Here is a 16,593-nt window from a genome sequence, read left to right as displayed (position 1 = left end):
ATGTTAACATTATGGAATAATAAAAATGCCCTCTCACCAGCGAAATAATCTACGGGTGGCTAAAAATACAATTTGACAATGCTACATTGTTATAGAGTACATATATAGCTCAACAATGTAATAAAAGCATTCATTGTCCGTGACACAATTCAAATCATTGTTCACAAATGATCTTACAAAGTAGTACATTTCACTCCAGTAAATTTCATAGTTTGCCTACACAATATTTATAGAGTATGGCAAAAAGCTAAATGCGGATATAAGTGGGTCGCTTATCTGACGGTGAGTTTTGTGTGTGCCGCCCGACAGCGTGTTCCGAACATAATTTATTTCCTGAAAAGAAGCAAAGTATGCCAGCGCAGAGCGTTCGTATACATTAACCACGTCACTTCATAAAAAATCGCTTCGGATACATGTGTGTTGGCAACCTATGAGGATTGTTTGGTTTGTTCGTACTCAAGTTTTATGCTTTATGAGGTTCACAGTAATTCCATATATCTTTTACTTATTAACTAATTTTAAAGATTGTCAGCGTGATAGATGTAAAATTAATGTGAATTTTATTACAAAAACTAAGTGTTGCTTGTTGTTCTGTTCACGTGAAAGCTTTTCCCGCTACAATAATACATAAATCACTGAAGCAGTTTATAGTCATCTATACAATGCCAGAGCCATATGTTAAATTAAATATTCATTTTCAGATTATTAATTAAATTATTTCTCACAGTAACAAATTACGCTATATTAATGATTATAGTTCAGCTGAACTAGACTTTGGTTGTTTGTTATTCTGAAGTCTAGATAAACATCTTATATATGTATAGACCGTGGATAGAGGATTAAAGCAACAATATTCATGGTTGTTTAATGTTTAACGTTGTTTAATCTATACTATTATATAAAGCTGAAGAGTTTGTTTGGTTGTTTGTTTGTTTGTTTGAACGCGCTAATCTCAGGAACTACCGGTCCAAACTGAAAAATTCTTTTTGCGTTGGATAGCCCTTTGTTCGTGGAGTGCTATAGGCTATATATCATCACGCTATACCCAATAGGAGCGGAGCAGTAATGGCTAATCTCAGAAATTATCGGTCCAAACTGAAAAATTATTTTTGCGTTGGATAGCCCTTTGTTCGTGGAGTGCTATAGGTTATGTATCATCACGCTATGCCCAATAGGAGCGGAGCAGTAATAGCTAATCTCAGGAACTACCGGTTCAAACTGAAAAATTGTTTTTGCGTTGGATAGCCCTTTGTTCGTGGAGTGTTATAGGCTATATATCATCACGCTATACCCAATAGGAGCGAAGCAGTAATGGCTAATCTCAGGAACTACCGATTCGAACTGAAAAATTATTTTTGTGTTGAATAGCCCTTTATTTGTGGAGTGCTCTGAGTTATATATCATTACGCTATGACCAATAGGAGCGGAGCAGTAATGGCTAATCTCAGGAACTACCAGTTTCAACTAAAAAAATCGTTTTGTGTTGGATAGCCCTTTATTTGTGGAGTGCTATAGGCTATATATCATCACGCTATGACCAATAGAATCGGAGCAGTAATGAAACATGTTGCAAAAACGGGGACAATTTATTAGTTTTGAGAGCTTCCGCTGCGTGCGGTGCGTAAACGGTTAAAGTTATGCAACAATGATGTATGACGGGATTGTTCCTCTTAAAATTTCTAAAAAATATATTATAAAACGAAGTCCCCCGCTGCATCTGTCTGCCTGAACGTGTTAAACTCAAAAATTACCCAACGTATTAAAATGAAATTTGGTATGGAGACAGTTTGAGACTCTGGGAAGAATATAGGCTCCCGGGAAACTACTACTTTTATAATGGAAAACTTTAGCCTGAAAAACTTTATAACGCGGGCGGAGCCGCGGGCAAAAGCTAGTCTGATATAATATTAAAAGACGAGGTGGAAGAGCAAAAATAAAAATTTGTAGCGTCATGAGTAGTAAAAAAATGTTGTATTTTTAACGTGTGAAGCAATATTATGTTGCTGATTAAGCAGATAGTGGCCGGTTTCATACTGCCGTAGACGCCGAGGGTGTCCTTCGGTGCGCGAGGGCTTCAGAGCCCTATAGGAGATGGGCCGCAAGGCGGCACCGCGCAGGGGCGGCTGCGGTCGCAGACTTAGACACGTCAACGTCAGGGGAAGTCTGCAGCCGTCCCAAATGCGCCGAAGAGGGCCACCGCGGAGTTTTAGCTGGTAGGCCGTGCATAGGCTTAAGTTGTATATAGGGTTAGGGACTCGGCCCGGCGATCGCCCGAAGGTCACCATCAAATCTGGGCGGCTCAACGCCGGGCCGTAAGGCACGGTTACCCCAGCATAACCGCTCAGTCGCCCCCCACGAAGGCTGGACTGTAGTAATAAGGCACTTTGTCCGCTAAATCAAAAAAAAAATGATAGTGGCCGGTTGACCGAGTCTCGCTCGGAGCGTAAATTAATTCAAGGATTTTAGCTACGTGTTGTATTAAGGTTAGATTGCAGCCACGACTTAGTTTCTTTATTTCATTTCTCTAAGGAAAACAACTTCGAGCTGACAAAGAATACTTTGCAAATAAAACAACAATCTGTATATTGGTATGATATTACAAAAGAAAAAAAATATATATTATTTATGAGTATTGCCATCACATACTATACATTTTATTACGTTTGAGTATATTTATATATGAAAATTAAAAGAACAGTACACAAAAAATTTGCTGGGATCGACAGGCAAAGAGAGACGCAAATGACGGGATTGGACTCGGAAATAGAAGAAACAACAAAACGAGCGGGTGACCCCAACCGGGCCCCAACCTCCAACAAAGTAAGAAAGAACTCTTTAGTTTTTGCACGTAAGTAGTTCGTTGAAATATAAATGTTAAAAAAATTCCAGTGATCGTTGCACATATTCGAACACAATCTGTCTGATAAAAATCATAACATAACATGACACTGGCCGTGGCGTCGGGCTTAAGTAAATCGCTTAAGGTGTTAACACCTGTAAAACTCGAATTTATGCTCATTTAGAAAATTTGAAATTAAATATCTCGGGGTATTGTTCGCAACTGCATACAGGAAATATATAGATTGACCCTTGGTCTTGCGATCGTCTGGGGCAATTTTTTAATTTAATACGATATTGTATATAAAATCATGCTTAATAACGGCCTAAAGTCTCAAAATTAAATCATTGTGATTTAATAATACACTACGAATTGACGTTATTTGAAAGATTTTATCACACAACGCGTTAATTTTTTAGTACATACTTGTTCTATTTTATGAATATCTTCATTGTTTAAAGAGAAAATATATAACTTTAAAAAATACTACATTTTCTATAGGCGCTAACGAACAGGAATATTTGCTCCAAGGTACATCTAGGCGTTTATAACCTACTTATGATGACGTCATTTACGATGTAGACTCGTAAGTTAGATAAAATATTCTTAAATATTTATTTTAATTTATAATATTATTAGTAAAAAAATTACTTATTTATAACTTTTATATTTATAGCTTTCGTCAAGTATTAAACTATGATAAATTTCGACATGCTGTTTGGCTCGGACTTATGAACTGAACTATTCGCATTTCGCAATGACAGTTATGACTTATGATCAGTTGTCACTCGGATTAATAATTTCGTGTGTTTATCCAACTACTTCGTTCGCGATAGTAAAAAAATATATTATTTCAGCTTGAATTTGGATTCTGATGATATCTTACTCGCTTCACCTTGACTATTCTATACTGGATTCGATATACTTGGAACATTTGACTTGGCTTTATTTTATTGAAATCAGTGTTACTTACGAGTGGTATTAGTTGTGCGTCGTATTTATACACTCATAAATATCATGAGAAATAAGCGCAAACCCTATGCAGGTGTGAAACTTCTTAAAAGATGGAGAAAAATCAGCAGGTAGTCAATTTTAATAACCTAATTATCTGACAACCTAACTATCGAGAGAAATAAAATGAAATACTATTGTATTTCGTACATATTCATAAGATTATATTTCCAGAAATTTAAATCAAATGAAAGAGTTATCAAAGTTGAATAAAGGTAATGTTGAGTAGGACATACAAGAGGCGGTACATTTGTCCGGGACATGACGTCAAAATGTAAGAGTGGCTCAAAATTATATATTGTACTACTTAAAATTTTATGACGCAGCAGTCGCGTTACTTATTCTCCGTCTCTGGTAAACTGTAGGACGAGGACAGTGAGGTAGAGAACCGCATGCTACAAATTACAGTAGGACGTTATTTTACAATGGACATTACATTACTGCGTTTCGAGTCGCGAGCGAGAGTGAAATATTTTGAGGGTTAACATTACAAAATACTGTAAGATACGCATTGAAGCGCCGAGCCTCACTACGCCTCACCTCATTTGAAGTAGGACGTTATACCGGCTCAATGCTAAAAAGAGGCTACTCTTACAAACTCTTTTTTATGTCATGTCCTACCCAACTCTAAATAAAGGTGAAAAAAAAATATCTTTAGAACCAGAGACATCGGCTCCACCAGTTGAGTCTAATTATGTATCAGAGTTGGATGTGTCAGTATTACCCACTGTAAATTAATCTATATACAGATTAGTATTGTAAAATATAAAGCCACCAACAAGGTACCTATATCTTGATATTATTTTTTCTTCATTTTCAATCTTATACCTAAATATTTTTTGTGCAGCATCAGTTTATTTTTCATGTTTAAAGTTCATCATCAATCAAAAAAGGAACCCTTTGTAGCTTTATAATTTGTTTTTGTTATTAACATTATATTTGTAAGCATTACTAAATTATCAGTATCCTTAGTTACATAAAAAATAATGATAAAAAGACTACTGTTTATTGTCAATTTTTATAATTGCATTCTTCTGATAAACAAACTTTATTTTGTCAAAATTCTTTTCACATTAAATTACTACTACTTTTACTACATAACCCGTTGCTTAATATTTTTAAGGTATGAGCTTGAGGTCACCTAACTTTTTACAACAAATCATGAGTCAGTATTATTACATGGTCTATGACAAAAAATTATATTTATATATTAATAATGACTAGTGTTGAGATATGTTAATTAAATGAGTATAAATATTTTGTCTTGACTCTATATTCTTATCCAATTGTTCTTAGGTCTGTTCAAGTATTACATAAGCAGACTTCTAGTATTTTTATCTCCTGTCCCGCTTGTTAGCACAAGCCCTTACACCTTCTCCCTCCATACATAAAAATAGGTATAATGTGTAGAAAGTCTGTAAAAATTTCTTTATTGTTATTTATAAGCAACTATAGTATTACATGTTGCCCATGGCACCATCAACATACACCATACATGCTTACGAGTACAAACAAATAGGAATGTCATATATTTTCAATCAAAAATTACATATTTATAAAAAAAATATATATTGCTTTGGTGTGTATGTAATATATGAATAGTCCTTAAGTATTGAAACTATAACATCCAAATTCCCAGATCCCAAGTTGTGCCAGTCAGCCTGATCAACATTCTTTAAATCGGGATGCACCATGTGGAGGTATCCTGATGTTGCATCCCTTCTTCCACCTGCCCCTGGGTCATTCCAATAGGGAGTCAGCACAACACTGATGTTCATACACGACGTAGATAGGACTTGGCTTTGTTTCTATGTTGACTGCCTGTCAGACGACAACTGCCTATAATGAGTTTATTTGTGAAATATTATACTAACGAATATAACTTACTAGATTTATACATTGATTTATTACCCTATTTACCAATTTACTCTTGTGACTAAAATTATTAGAATTAAAAAGCTTACTAAAATTTGCCTTTTTTTTCTTCAATCTAAATGACCTTATCAATGGCATGTGTATCACTTTCCTCGGGGGCAGTGTAGTGTCCTAGACTAACTCTTGGATCTGTCCTCTGTGCCTAAGGGCACGGCCAGATATTGATTTTTGAAGCCAATTGGCCTCAAAACAAAGAAATTCAATATGGCGGATACTCTTCTAAATTCTAATATGGATCTGTCCTTTGTACCTAAGGGCACGGCCAGATATTAGTTTTTTAAGCCAATGACCTCAAAACAAATAAATTCAAGACGTTGGCTACTATTCTTAATTCTGATATTGGATCTGTCTTCTGTATGTAAAGGAACGGCCAGATATTAACTTTAAAGCCAATTGACCTCCAAACAAAGAAATTCAAAATGGCGGCCACTTTTCTCAATCCTACTAATAACATTATAATTGCGAAGTTTGTCAGGATGGATGTATGTATGTTTGTTCCTCTTTCACGAAAAAACTACTGAACGAATTTGGATGAAATTACAGTAATATTGGTTATACATCAGAATAACACATATGCTACAATTAATAATGATTTTGCGTAATTTGGTCATAATATAAGTAACGATACATATCAACATACGCTGCATAAACCGTTGGAATTAAACAAAGACGATGTACCGTAGGATTATTTAGTTGACCTTGAAAAGCGCGATTTTATCCCGGAAAACTCCTTTACGCTTCACGGCGAAACCGCGAGCAATAACTAGTTCTAACAAATCAGTCTTTTATATCTAAGGGCACGGCCAGATATTGATTTTGAAGCTAATGTGCTTATAAAAGAAATTAAAAGTGGCGGCCACTTTTATCAATTCTGACACAATTTTGCACCCAATCGCAAGCCAACAAACCAAATCTAAAAGGAGTAATTATAATTAAGTTTTTGAACTAGCAGTGCCTTCACAAGTGAACATCGACGCGTTTGTGTGGCCTTAGATTATGTATCTCAAACACCCCTTCAAACCTCTCTTCAAACCCTTCAAACCTCCCAACCCAAATCCGAAAATCTGAACAAACTATAGTCACATTTTCAGAATTTCAGATGCTTGCATTTGTATCTAGTAGTAACAGAACAAAGGATAAAGTAGGTATGTACCCAAAATATGAATGTTTCGCAATAAAGCACTTAACAAATGAAATATTTATATTATTTTATTTATTGATATAATTTAAAATTATTATTTACGTAAAAAAAGACAAAATTAAAAACTATAAGTTTCCTAATTACAATTCACGATTTGCGAGTCGATTTTGCATCATAAACTTTTTAAAACCGAATGCAATAACTAAACGTTACTTTGACTCATCTTTAGTGTCTATTTCTGAACGCAATGTCGACGAACGGAGAAAAATAAAATTATAATATTATGCACACTGGCAACATTTACTCATGTATGTATGTATGTACTATACCTACCGGCCGCGTCGGTGCCGGCGGAACGCGCAAGGTCATTGGCGCCTCTTAAAACCTTAAGGGCAATTACAATTAATAGTGACTCTTTGTCGAAGCCAACTGACCGCCCTGAGGGGAAAATATTAATAACACGGAAAAAGAAAGGTAAATACACAAATACTGTTTATTTACTGGTAGAAATAAAAAACAAACACAATAAATGCAATTCTCCGCTTTTGTTAGTCGGAAATATTGCGAGGCGTTGAAAAAAAAAGACCAGCATACGAGAAAGTGGGTAACCTAATTGCAAATAATCACCGCTGCCCATAAACACCACGACACCCGGGGAATTGCGAACGCGTATCCGACCTTTGTGGAAAGGAACGGACATGTGGAGAACCAAAGATATAGAATTCAGACAGTTTAACGCGCCTACTGAAATACAACAACCCTTACGTCATGCCAGTTTTCTGTGAACCATTGGTTTCCTATCAACCTATCACATTTATCCTGTAGTCACGTCTGACTAAATAAGGACTGTCGAAATATTTAACGATCACAAACTTGATTGGATCCCAAAATATTGATTAAGAATAAATACTCTATGTAACCTTATTTGAATAGTATAAAACAGCGTTAATAATAACGAATTGTAAAATTTTGACAGTAAAATTTAGTTTACGATTTGAAATCGTAGAGTTAAAATGTGTTTTGAATTAATTTTAAGAAAGTAACAAATGGAATATAAAGAAGCCTAGAAGTTCTTTATGAGGAATTATTGTAATATAGTTTTATTGCTTTAACAAACTTTGTAATGCAGTTTATAACAGGCGGAGTTTGTGATTCGAGTCCTAAACAGCGTGGATTCACATTCCAGAAGGAGAAATGATTAAATATGTATAACATTTCATTGCTCATGTCTTCAGTTTTAATTGAATTATAATATAATCATACCGGAGTCTCGCATGCCCTTTATGCTTTAAAGCACTAACTAATGAAATACTTGTTAAAACAAGCCATAATATGAGTAATATTACTGATGAGCTTTTTGAGACCAATCAAGTACGGTTTTAAAATTTTGTGGAAGGTTTTTATTCTGAATCTTAATATCTTCATGACTTGATAGTGTAGTTATATTTTACAGGTTTAATAAAAATTAAGTTACGATGATATTTATGAAAACCAATTTTAATATAATATAAAAGTGAGTACCTATACAGATCGAAGTTCCTAATTGAAAGAGTATGCCGTGTAATGCACAATGATGCGGCATTGCTATTATAAAAATCCACCATTTTAAGAATCCCACAGTACAATTAGTCGAAGTTAATATGTACATTTGTAACCCAGATTTGGCTAAAATCTGCATAATGCTTTAACTTGTCACATAACAACACAGGAACAGACGCAGTACTGAGTTTAAATTGCATTTTAGTAGTTTGGGAATGTTGTGGCTGCATGTGCGTGACCGCATTTCAACACTAAAATATAACCGGTAATAAGCCATTCCTCCCAATGTGTACTCACTAATAAATAATATGAATCGTAGTAGATAACTTAGAGCTGTAATTCATTATGCCTAAATGATGTTAAAGCCAAAAATTAATTATCTTTCGTCTGCTTGTATTTTACTCATTCAGTGTGTCCTATTGTGTTGGCGTGCACGGGTAAAATAAATGACTTCGCTGATAGAGAAATAATTGAACATTATTTATATTCGTTATTTCGTTTACATACAGATACTTTCGTGCTTTACAGCCATGTGAATAGTGATCAACTATATCAATTCGAGTGCATAAATCACTAATATCCATTAGCTCTTAGTGCCTCAAAAGCTTCTACGTTCGTTTTTAGTTGCTTTCAAATTATGACTGCGAAAAGTAACGAATTTCTGCACGAAAGAGCTGTGAGTTGATTTCATAAGCTGGAATCATGGCGGCGGTAAAACGGTATCCAGTTCACCCTTTAACCCCTGATAGTTATAATAATTAGTATAAGAGGGAGACTGCGATTAATATTCGGCCGGTGGAGTGCCGTCAGTCACTGTCTAATCAGATTTACCCTCTTGAGGTGACTCGTTCCAAATATCATTGGACCCTGCCATATAAATATCTGCCGTTTATCTACCAATCGGAATTACAGTGCTCTATACTTATCGTACAATTTTAACAAGCAATTTTCGGGATATTGTAACTTAAATAGAAGCCCACAGAGTTCAGCCATGTTCACCTGTCTATCCGTATGTTATAGTCAATTTATTTAGTGACTATTAGGATTATAGCATTGAAATTTTGTTACACGTTTGTCTAGCGTAGATATAAACATAGTATATTCGCATATATAAATTCAATAAAAAATATTTAACCATTTCTACCGGGTAATAGTAGAAAATGGAATCTTAGATGATTGTCAAGAGATCTAAGATATACTATATATACTGTTTAATGTCTTTATTGTAATCAATTTGTTGAAAATGTAATGTATGTAATAGGTTCATATTGAATAGGTTTTTTATTTTGTTCACAAGTTGTTTAAGAAAGGAAAACCACAGATCTTTATACCGGTACTTGCCTTATTACGTTGAGCGAATATAAATTACTGTTGTTTTAGACTTTGGACGTTCATGGTCAGAATGCTCGTGTTGTGAAGTAAATAATATTGTGTTAAACATTATTTCTTCGCTAAACCTAAAACTAAAATATTATGGATTTCAGTTCTGAAAACCAGTCGCTGAAATAATTTATACGTTTTGTTGTATGCAATCTAAATATAATCCGTTCACAAAACTTGACAATATCGGTGAGCTATGTCATATGTCATAATACTTAAAGTGTAATGTAAAGTGTTAATTTATTTTGGAGGGAGAAGTGTTGACCTTGAATTTGAAGTGGTGGGTACTGTGTAGTGGCCCACCGAAGCGGTTGGGAGGGGAACTCGCGGAGGCAAGGAGGTCGAATCTCTGCGAAGCCCGCCGGGATTAGCGTCAAACGAAGAAAAAGAGACGCGGGAAATAAGCCGTAATCCACGAGACGTGACCTAAATTCTTCCTTAAACATCGACGATTTGATATCCTCGTGAAAACAATTTGATTTTTCCCTTTCTTTTTTAACTGTGCCCTTTGACAGTAAATTGGATTGGTTCGTGTTTTACGCATGAGAATTTCAAGAATCGACTTAAGAATTCATAATTTTGTAAAGCGGCCCTTTTTGCGTCGCTACTGTTAAAAATTTTATGCTTAGCGTCGGCTTTTATGTAGATATGAACTTTTTGTGGATTATTATTACATTTCAGACCTTGTTACGATTTTTATACGGAGTTGCCTTATTTATATATAGATGTATTTATATGAAGCTATCTATGTATTCTGTAAATTTCTAGTATCAGAACTCCATTGATAATATATTATGGAAGTGAGTACTACGTAGCAACATAAAAATTAAACATGAAGAATAGACCTGTCCTTGGACTTGGTTAAAAATTTGCATTAATCGCAGATGACATTCAGGTAATATTCGGAGTAAATATTAAATACCAGCATAGAGGCTGCAATTAGATTAAAAAGTGTACGAGATATATCCGACCGAGTTACTTTTATGTACACAAAAAACTGTCTGGGAAAAACCGCAAAAACAACTTTGTGCTAACGTTATTAATTCAGTGTGCAATATTTTCCCGTTGGCAGCAGTTAGCTGTAAAACTCCACACTAATCGTGGGTCGACATTCTCTTGGCCGGTGCAAGTAAATACCTTAAAAGAGCTATCTTGTTTTATAATTTTTGTAAACAAAAGGTAAGCGGGCGACTGTGGCCAATGTAATCGGGCTAAATGTTAAAGAGCAATCGTTTGCATTAACTGCTTTTGTAACACAAATGAATAGCACGCGCGGGATAGCCTTTTAGACGAAGCACTTTTTCCTCTTAGCAATGACAAAAAATAAAACGTACAACTTAATTAGTAAAATATGACAAGAAGAGTATTTGTGAACTCGATTAATTTTTTCATTTACTGGCCAAGCTATTACTTCGAAAACTTACTACACGTAGGATTGGTATCTATATTAGAGACTAGTATATTTTTATAATCCTGTTTATGGATTTTTAATCCTGGTTCTTTATAATTATTAATTACTTGATAATTATATTTTAATACATATGGTATATTATTTAGCGGATTTCGCATTCCTCAACTGTTACGCAGATTTTGCTTAAAAATACTAACCAGTTTCCCGTATTCATCTGAAGGCCTGAGGCGTGGAAAGATATTATTATAGGATGATCAAAGATGTTTGACTCAGGCACCCACTCCGGTGTTCAATATAGTGGCAATTAAGTATTAACTATAAGGTATAAATACAATAAGAATATGTTTTATTTAGATTAAAATAAAAGATGTTCCAAACAAAATGTTTTATTTTATCCTGCATAATTAAGTAACACATAAAAAGTATAGCGCCGTGAAAATGTAAAACCTATTAACGAGAGACAAGTTATCTTTCGGCCCGCCGACCTGATTATTTATAATAGCTTATTCATAGCTACAATTATTATACGTAGGACAAAACATACGAAAAAAATATAATTGGTTTTGCATTGTAGTAATTAGCGTAATTTATTTAATAGTCAAAGGTTTTACATTAGCAATCTGTTACGGTAATATTAACATACAAGCGACTTTGTTTGCATAATCCATAAACTGTATATTGGCCTTTTTATTGTATGGCGCACATGGTCAGATCTAGTTGAATTTCAGATTTTCCTCAACTGATTTATTCAAAGTTGTTGCAGTCAGAAAATGAGATTTTGAAAGGTAACATTCTCTTGGAAATAGAATATAATTTTTTTATCTTTGTATAAGACGAATTTGTAACAAAGTATTAGGTACGAATCGGTATTATACATAATATCGATTTGTTTTCCAAAATACATTCAATTCGGAGCTGTGAGACCTTTTCCGCCAAAATACCCTTAATGACGTCCGTAAAGCGGAATATTTGGAAGTCGTATACCGTGGACCATGTGAATTATAACACTTTGGGTGTGTGTCTGGATTTATATATCGGAATTGTTATATATAGTTTTGTACTATTCAGATAGGTAGATACTTTAAGTATTATATTCAAGAACTGTCAACTTATTGATTTCTTGTAGAATGACAGGGGAAAGTCATGAACATTTTATATCTTCTATTAGTCATTATTTATAGAATTGAATAAAATGTTTGCTTATATTGAAATGTCGAGTTATGATTTTTTTGTACAATATAATCACTTTTATTTTGTATGATTGTATCCAAGGGTTGATTTGGATCGTCTATGTTATCTAATACTATATACGAGCAGCAGTATACTTTGATGAAATTTGCTTTGCGAGTCATTGTTCCTAATGTAATATTTATGCAATGTGTCCCAGTTGCGAGTGCAGACAAATGTTACGCATTGGTATGATTGATAGGCACTTGGAATGCACTGGCTCTTTATATCGTCCAAACGTGAAAATATATGGCACCTGTACGAATTTTACTTGGAAAGCGTAGGCATTTGCTAAGAAATATTTGTTTTAATTTTCAATTTCAGAGCCTTTTTTATTAGCACTTAAATAGAATTTTCACGCCTGCAGATCAAAAGGTACTCGCTTTGTTAATACCAAGAATATAAGTGAAATATAAATTAAGCCAAGATCGTTTTTACGTCAACACATTACACACAAATAAATTCTTCTAACTGAATTTCACCTACGCCAGTCAATATCAACAGAAATTAGTCAAAAAATCACGTAGGTCATATCACAGTGTACATGTGTGTGCACAATATACAAGTGCTTTCTCTCTATAATAATAATAATATCAGCCCTGTATTATATACTTGCCCACTGCTGAGCACGGGCCTCCTCTACTACTGAGAGGGATTAGGCCTTAGTCCACCACGCTGGCCTAGTGCGGATTGGTAGACTTCACACACCTTCGAAATTCCTATAGAGAACTTCTCAGATGTGCAGGTTTCCTCACGATGTTTTCCTTCACCGTTAAAGCGAACGATAAATTCACAAAGAATACACACATGATTTTGTAGAAAAGTCAGAGGTGTGTGCCCTTGGGATTTGAACCTGCGGACATTCGTCTTGGCAGTCCGTTCCACACTCAACTAGGCTATCGCCGCTCTCTCACTACTTGCACTCTAATAGTCCAATGAGACGGCAATCCGAAATAACCGAATCTTCTGGCGTAGGACCAATGGCTTCACGTGTTTTCCGAGGCAAGGAATTGTAATGCCATCATCTTCCTGATTCTGTGCTACACTAAGTAAATTAAAGATAGAAAAACCCAGTGACAATGTTTGGCTCGACTCGGGATTTGGACTCGGATTTCAATTTGATAGTCGTACCGCGTGCGCAATATCACTACGGTATAGGAGCAGTACCTAGAACAATACATATAACTATAATTACAAAATATAAGTTTGTCGGTAAAGATATCATAATCATCAATGGGTTTATGGCATGTTGGCTTTCCGTGGGTACTGCAACCAACGAAACAGTATACTGAATGTATGATTAAATAACAATTATCACGCTTCTACTTGTACAAAACAATATCAAAGCAGCGGGTTCAAGACCATGAATTTCCACCATGAGTACACAATGTCAATTTTACAATACAAGGATTCCTCCATTGTCGTTCCAATACTCTCGTCATATTATTTCTTTAAGACTTGCCATATTCAAACTTTTATTAATAATAAATTTCACAATTTACGATGGTTGCAACTCAGAATATGAATAGTCTTTGCACATAATAATATAAACCGCTCTCAATGAAGAGCCATAACCACATTTTTGATGGTTTCCTTAAAGTGTCCGACATGAAGGTGTCTAGAGTACGTTCGAGGCGGAATCTCGTCTTTTCTATAAAATAATGAACAATATCTCGCATTATTAAGGCAATAACTAGCTTGACAAGTATATAATATAAATGTATGAAAAATTAATTATAACTATACCTAAGAATTATAACATGCTCTTTGAAAACGAGAACTCTTCCTTTCAATAAAAGCCCACTAATAATGAAGCTTGTCCCATAATCTTAGAGTGGATTGGGGCTACGTTGTAGATGGTCGTACTGTTGCACTATTTTTAAATAAATTAAATTATAATTTATAGTCCATTTATACCAAGTTAATGCACGCGTATTTAAATCATTTGTACACACACGGATTCAACATATAAAAGCACAAAAGTAAAGCAAGAAGATTCACATAAACGCGTGTAAACTTGATGTAATTCATCCAAAGACTGTGATATGTTTCAATATCCTATATCTCGGATTAAGGGGTTTTGGTTTTCGTATAATCCGTTCTTATTCCTTCGTAAATGGATATTGAAAAAATTTGATGGGCCCTTTTTATCGGAAACTCTTTTTCAGAAGTGCTCTATTTTGCTTTTCGAAATGACGTCGATTTAAGTTGAATGAACGAGCGAAATCCTTCTACATGGAAGAGGCGGTACTGAGAAGGTGATGAGTTTATATCGTACCATTATTTAGTCGACGGCGCACCTTTGAACCGATAAATTGGCGTTAAGAATAAGCTACTTCACTTTCTGTCGAGAATCTGCGATCGACTGTTTTGCATTTATCTCCTGATCGCGACAGTCGAGAATAAAAATTAGTCATTCTTTTTAGAGGCGGATAGAAAATGGCAGTCGAAATATGATAGCTGCTCTATATAATGTAAAGGCAAATAATATTACATCACAACAGTTGTATATCAGCAAGAACATCCTGTGACACTTGGACATTGCTGAAATTGAGTTGCCGCGCCGACAACGTCCAGAGAGAAATATGTATATTTGTCACATTTCGGAAATTGAACTCGCGACCATTCGCCTCTGAAACGGTATAATCCAGTTTTGCTCATGTTTCACCAAGTCCATCACAACTTTCCATATATCTTAAAAATAACCTAACTTAGTAATTCTTCGTAGGCGAACAGAAAAAGTTGCGTAACACAATATTTTTACGAAATTGAAACAAAAAGCCTTATACAAAGTCCTCGGTTGTTGTGTTCTCGTATTAGCAACATAAATGTGCTATTACAGCTCGAATTTGCAAATCCATATGTTATTATGGAGGGAAGCGGCCGCTCTGTCTAGAATTTCATTTAACGATCCCAGCTCGACAATAACCGTCCGTGGAATTTAATGGTTTGTAAAGCGGTCTCGATTAAAACTACCGTCTATGTGGATAAGGTCACTCGATTTAGTATATGAGGGTAACTTATAATGAGTTTATGAGCCGTCCCCGTGATACCCAAAGTGCCCACATTCAGTGTTGAACGGGTGTGTGTGAGTTCACAAAGTTACGATGACGGTGTGGAATTGATAAGTGGAATAATGCATGCTGTGACTTTCGTGTTCGTACCTTACATGTGTGGATGTTTCCAATTTAACTATATGAATATATTAACGATTCCGTTATGTATTATTGTAAACTACCCTAAAGTTGACTGGGAGGGAATGACCACGGCATTGAGTCCGCATGTATACCATGTGTACAAAGGGTAAATGAAATAAGAATAAACGCATGTTACTAGTCAGGTGGATACTGATTTAGTATCGAATTGACCGCAATAATGACCTTTTGTTGTAGCAAATAACGGTTCATATTTTTCCAGAGCTGATGTTTATGAATTATAGCTGGCTGACCTTCGTCATAAATGGCAACTGGTGTTGCTTTATAGCGCTATCTTGGACGTACGAGGTATACGACTCACGAGAAGATAGAGTTGGTTACAACGGTACTCATGGGCCGATAGATATTCTTAATACTTAAGTAAATAACATTACAAAAATGTTTATACGGCACTCGGGTAACCATTCCTTGTATATATTAACGAAGCTCGAGTGATCCATAATAATATGATAAATTCTAAAGTCTTATAAACCGCTAAACCAATTATAATGCAAATTGTTGTGGATATATGACTCCTGAGAATACATAATTTCACTTTGTTTTTTAAAAACAGTTAATAAAGAGATGGGAGAGATAACTAAAATAAAAATCTGGCCATTTTCGAGAAAAGAGCTATCTTCTAAACATAGTTTAAAATTTTGTAAAAAAACAATTTGTTATTAATTTTTTGTAAGTTATTACTGCTTAGTCAAAACTCCAATCCATTATATTTTAAGGCACTGCTTATTATTGATTTTTTAGTATCGTGATAGTTTAGATATTTCGTAAGTATTAACTGTAAGTTCTTTTAATGAAAAAGTGTCCTTCCAGGCAATATCTTATCGAATAACAAAATAATTGAAAACAGACTTCTCTCATAAACGGTATGCAACAAGAGTTAAAGAAAAATATACGC

General features: G+C 34.8%; 1 long non-coding RNA gene across 1 annotated transcript; it reads left to right on the top strand.

Moving 5' to 3' along the window:
- Positions 1-3,505: 3,505 nt before the first annotated feature.
- On the top strand, positions 3,506-5,745 carry LOC115448073. The gene is made up of 2 exons (XR_003939073.2): positions 3,506-4,065; positions 4,488-5,745. It is a non-coding gene; the product is annotated as an uncharacterized LOC115448073 (long non-coding RNA).
- Positions 5,746-16,593: the final 10,848 nt, after the last annotated feature.

This window comes from Manduca sexta, chromosome 24 (assembly GCF_014839805.1).
Source record: "Manduca sexta isolate Smith_Timp_Sample1 chromosome 24, JHU_Msex_v1.0, whole genome shotgun sequence".
Taxonomy (NCBI): Eukaryota; Metazoa; Arthropoda; class Insecta; order Lepidoptera; family Sphingidae; genus Manduca; species Manduca sexta.
This window is presented reverse-complemented; position numbering and strand designations above follow the sequence as displayed.